Source organism: Alligator mississippiensis, chromosome 15 (assembly GCF_030867095.1).
Source record: "Alligator mississippiensis isolate rAllMis1 chromosome 15, rAllMis1, whole genome shotgun sequence".
In the NCBI taxonomy this organism is placed as follows: domain Eukaryota; kingdom Metazoa; phylum Chordata; order Crocodylia; family Alligatoridae; genus Alligator; species Alligator mississippiensis.
Genome location: NC_081838.1, coordinates 32,188,273 through 32,194,272, shown reverse-complemented (window position 1 = coordinate 32,194,272; position 6,000 = coordinate 32,188,273).

The following is a 6,000-nucleotide window of genomic DNA, read 5'->3' as shown; positions in this document are numbered from 1 at the left end:
ATAAACCTAAGTGGGATCCTCTGGTCTTAGAAAGCAGTCCCAGTGTTATTTCTAGCTCGGAAAGAGCTAGACATTAAAAGGTGTCACGTAATCAGGGCAATTACAGCTGCTTTGGGTTAACCTTTCCTTCCTTGTCCAACCATTGCAAACTTAGGTAGTTTTGCAAGCCTTAGTCCTTAGAGAGTTATGGGCTAGCTTGGATAGCAGAGTGCAAGTTTGGATTCTTGTGGCATTCAAAGTGTTCATAGATGAGTTTTCTCAGCTCATAAAATCCTAAATCATCTCTGCACTTTGACATACTTTTGAATTTTAAACTGAGATCAATCCAACACTGTGTGTCTGTAGCTCCTTCAGAGACCTGGGAAGCAAGCCAAGCTTTCTTCACTAGAAGCAATGATTAAAATCAGTCAGGTGTTGGAGTATAGAGGTGGCCAATTAGGGTTTTGAAACAACCTAAATGACTTGGAGAACAGGCTTGCACTGACTTACAATGGAGGTGGGCAGCTAACAGCTCCAAGCTCCTCTAAAAACCACAGCCAATATCTGGAAAGTCTTTTAGAAAGGGATGCTTAGTGTTACAAACCATTTAATCTACCTAACCAAATTTCTCCTGCATCATCAAGAGGATCCCACAGTATCTTCCTCCACACTTATGACTCAATACTGCACAATTTACGCTTTAAGACTCATTACTTCATATCACCAGCCTGGGCTGTAACTGTAAAAGTAGGTGCCTCTGACTGTTAAAAATATATCCTTAGCCAGTCCCATCTCAGACCTGTTCATGGTTTTTTTTGTAAGAGATAAGGACAGTGGGTCAAATTTCAAGGAGAAAAGTCTCTGACACCTTTCCCTACTTTTTCTCTCATTTAGTACCCTCCCAGTAACTCCGATGCTGAAAATCCTCCCAAGGTTAACTAGATAAGATCAATAAAGCTACTACTTCTGAACGGCAGATCATTCACGTAAAGATCCTGCCCTGCAACCTGAGTCACCTCTGTAAAGCTTACAGAGCCTCCTCCCCTGCAGCCCTTTCACAGTGCAGTTGACCCAGTTACTACTAATCACGGTCAGCTGACCCCCTCTGACTGGTTATGGGGCTGCTTTTAAGAAACCCCTCCAGCACCTGAGCCTCAATACTCATTGCTCTAGTCTTCAGTTTCTGAACAGCTTTTGTTCTAGCAACATCCATGCCTGTCTTGGCTCCTTATCCTGCTTTTGACTTGTTCCTAGGTTTTCCCTTTGATTTTTCCATGCAGGCCTGACCCTGGCTTGGCTTACTCTTGGTGTATACCTGTGAATTATTCTTCTAGCATAGCTAGATTTATAATTCCTGAATCCTTTCCCCAGCTTGGCATTTGGTTTCTGACTTGTAACTTCTGACTTTTACCCCTGTAATCGCTAGGCTAGTAGACCATGATAATTCAGTCTCAAGAAGTTGTTTAACAGTTGGTGGCATGCCTTCAGTTATAAGTCTTCCTTACTATTATTATTTAGGTAGCAAGTTTCAAACACACACAGAAACAACACATCTTGGAAAAGTCCTCAGGCTGGAAATTAATACCTGTGGGCTATTTGCAGCCTTTGGCCAGCCTTAGAGGAGGCCGGAGAAGCAAACTCCTGTTTTATGGTTCTGATGAGGAGTTGGAACAAGATCCCCGAGTAGGAGACTGCTATTCTGGTATCCATACTGAGCTTGTGGAAAGGAGTACACTCCACCCCTTAGAAAAGGGGGCATTCTCTACCAGGAGTCCTGGCTTCCACAGGGACCTATGGTAGAGGGTTGAGTTTTAAGGCCTAAAGTAGGTCTCAGATTGAAAGTTAGGGATGTCTGTGCTGAGGTTCCCCCTTTAAAAATGCGACTAGTGCCCAGTTGTTAAATCAGAAGTGATGAGAGCTGCAAGCCAGGACTCTTCATCTTGGGTATAAGTAGAGGAGTGCGCTACACAGCAGGCCTCCTAAACTTATTGCAGATTTTAGAAGTGAATATGCTGTTATAGTGAAAGCTAAGATTTTTCTGAGATACCTGTGAGAGTTGGAAGCCCAAGTACCATGACAGCTAATGAGAGCTTATTGTCCACATCCCTTAAACAGCTTGGCAGATGTTAGCCTAAGCAGGAGAAAAGGAATCTGGCCACGTGCTGTAGGCCTCACTGGATTATAGATTAATACAACTATTGCTCAGTGCATGTCCAAATTATACAAAGGTTCTGCTACAGCATTGACCAAAACAGGCCACACTGGGGCATGGCTACAGTCATTAATGCACAGTGGTTACTGCACATTTAATTTAGTACTTTTATAATAGATTTGTGCATTCTGGGTAAGAGGCCAGGCACCTAGAAGGTAGGCAAAAGAAGGCTTATGGCTAAATGTATATGTCTCGTTACTCACTTAGATGGCATATCAACGGCTGTGTAATTACAGCTTCTGGCACTTACAGTTGAAGATTTTATTTCTCCCTGATGTAAAACGGAATAATCTTGCACAAGTATCTACTGGTGTAATGGTTTTGAATCTCCTCCCCATGTTTTAACCCTATTAGGACAACTGCCAAGGAAGTAAGAAACTCAAGTCCTAGGCAGCAGAAGGGTTGGGGCCTGTGGCTTAGGAGTAAGAGGCAGAGGTGGGGCATAGGCATATCACTGACCCCTGCCACGCATCCTTCCTGCCCCCCAACCATGTCCTCTTTTTTTGATACTGGAAATAGGGTTCAGGCTCTTGCACATGCTAAGCAGGAATGAGTGAGCAAGGTTTTATTCTCAGTGTTGCTTCAGGCTTGCTCTGGGGACCGTGCAGACCTGCCCAGAGCAACTTTTCACTCTGCCTCCTCGGAAGGAATCCCTGTCTCAAGACTCCTCACTTCTAGAATATGGATACTAAAATTACCTCCCATCTTTGGCATGCACGTGGATTCACTGACTCACGTCTGCCTCTGACTTCAAAGGTGTAATATGCCAAGGACCTTTCCTATGAATTTTCTTTCCTTTTGATATTTCTCCATTGCAGATTGCATGGTAGTGCAAAAATAGTCAAAAAAGTTGTATGAGAGAACCTCATCTGCTTCAGGTAACCCTGAGTTGTAACCTGCGCTAGATACATGCCAGAGGGAGGGGGGACTGTTCCCTTTGTCTCAAGTTTCCCTGCCACTGCGGGTTGTGTGACTAGCTTCCTCACCTGGAAAGGTGATGTTATTTGAAAGCACTAGGCATTAGCCAGAGGGGCTGCTCCTGGTGGGACCTTAGTGATGAGGTCACGATAGGGGATAAATGGGGTCCCTGTAAATAAGGAGGGCAGAGCTATCTTGAGCTGAAACACCTTTGGCAGATCCATGCTGGAGCCCTAGGGCTCATGGGGAGAGAGGAGGAGCAGCTGAGTGCTGCAGCCCTCTCCCTCTGTCCCTTGAACCTGGACATACAAGCAACTGCCTGCCTCCAGAGGAAAGCAACCAGCCTCTGGATGATATTTGGGAGTAATCTACTGGAACCTATCTAGATGTATAGTTTGCAGTAACACAGGGTTGTGTAATCGAAGACTATCTAGCCACACTGTTTGCTCTAAGGGTATTCTTTGACCTTTGACTATCCTGTATCTTACCCGAGGACTTCTTTCCGTACCAATAAAATTCTCCTCCAAGCATGGCGTGGGAGACCTATTGGGAGATGGACTGGGTTATGCCTTGGTGCTCCCTTGTTCCGGCTGACTAAGGGAGGCTATGATTTGGACTTGTGGCTAAAAGAAGCACCCCAAGTTCTTGCAGTGGGTCAAGCACCCTTCAGGTCATAAAGCCTGTGTACCTCAAGAGGCACAGAGCCACTCACAGACCGAGACTCTTGAGTGGTGGCAGCATTACCCCCAGGCTTGCGGCTGTGCTCCAGGAAGGGGGTCAGCCCAGACCTGAGGTGCCCCCAGGGAGGCACTCATAGCTTGGTAGGTGGTTGGGCACAGTCAGGTGTGTGGCTCAGTGCAGAAGCACCTCCTACTGGCCCACCACACACAAGGTAGTTAGCATATTAGTCTGAAACTTAGGCAGAAGGCAGGTTAGTGTGGCAACTCATAGACTAACTCATTCAGAGGCATGAGCTTTTGTAGGCTACAGCCTACTTCATTATATACTACAAATATGAATAGCATCTGATGACATGGGCTGTAGCCTACAAAAGCCTGTGCTTCTCTGCCTGAGTCTGTAAGTCTGCCTGAGTCTGCACGTATCTCCTTGGCAAATGGCAGGCTTCATGGCTGCAGCAGGGGCTGGCAGGCCTGCAGCTCTCACCCTGCTGCACCTTAACACACGCAGTGTCACCCATGTCACGAGTTTTGCTTGTCCACAGTTTGAGGTTCAGTTCCCCCAAACCCCTGAACCTATCTCCTTGAAACTTGGCAGGATTTGTGGCCTCCACAGGGGCTAGCAGGCCTGCAGTTTTGACCCTGCTGTGGTGTGACACACGTACAATGACGCAAGTTTGGCTCTCAAGACATTGAGGTACTGTTTCTCTGAAGCCCCTGCACCTATCTTCTTGAAACTTGGCAGGCTTTGCTGCCTCAGCAAGGGCTCCCATTTCTACAAGTTTCATCCATATCTGGCTAGAAATGATGAATTTGTAGGCTGTTTCAACTTTCCCCATTATAGCCTATGGGCGAAACATCAAAACAGCGTTGAAACGATGAAGAGTTTTGACTCGCCTCATTTTGTTTCGAGGCCATTTTGACCGTAGCTGTTCCATTTGAATTTTCCTGTTTCTACCTCAAAACAGGTCGAAACAGCATCGAAACAAAACTGGTGGTGGAATTTTGCACAGCCCTACTAAATGTGCTCCGCTATTACTTATAGCAACATGACTCTTCAAGAAATGAGTGAATGCCTTGTGCATTTCAGTAGCTGTACTGTTTCTGTTACTAGCAGTCATGTTGTTACTGGGCCAAGTCATTACCAGCAATGTAAAAAACAAAGTTTACATTACCGTCAATTATTTATTTTAGCATTGACAGAAGCAGCACAGCTGTGTATATAAGTAGCAATATTTTTAAGATACAAGAATTCGGTTTACAAATTACAGTAGAAATAATGGCAATTTTAGAAATGAACCATTTGGATGTATAGGTAGAAAGGGTACAGCTTGACTTAAAGGCAGGCCTGGTAGCACGCCACCTACTTCTAAAGGTTGCCAGACATTTCCTATTATAAGGCTTTCCTTTCAGTTGCTCATAAGGGCTAAACTTTAACAAATCAAAGTAATATATTATGTGTTGCATATTTTCCTTTGGCTGAAAGATTTTGGAAGAATTCAGCCAAAATAGCTTGGCTGCTTTTGGGAAGAGAGCTAGGGGCAAAAAAAAAAACATTTCACTGCTTAAAAAAACAAAAAACACCCTTCCCTCCTCCCATCCCCGCCTTTTTATTTGGAAGCTTCAGAGCAGGGACCTGACATTTGACATAAAGGAAGTCTTTGTTAATCCCATGAAAAACTGTCCCATGTTGACTCTGGAACTGGCCAGGGAGCTTGTCTCTTTTGAGCTGTCCTTGACACCCCCCTCCCCTGCCGCATCCTTCTGACACTGAGACAATGAAGCCATATGATTCAATACCGAGGGCCAAAGTGCAATGTGGGGTTGGAGTGGGCAGTAGATTAGGAAAAGGAGAGAGCAGACGGCCAAAACCTAGAGACCTCCTAGCCTGGCTGGCTGGGGCCACCTGCCTGCTAGGGCTGAGAACCAGCACACTCACTTCACATGTGAGCAACCTGAGAGAGGTTCCAGCCACGCTACAGGCTGTCCTTTGGTGGGGATGGGAGGGGTTAAGTAGCGTGGCCTATTGAACTTCAAGCAAGGTGCTTTGTATCTTTTTTTATAAGGTAGTACTTAACTAAAAATCATTATTCACAAAAGTTTTACCAGGTCTCATGTCTTTTATTCAGCCCATAGATGGAATCCAATTGCTCTCAGAGTTGGTCCACATTTTGAAAGCTGAGATGTACACCGTGCTCCTCCATTATTCCAGTT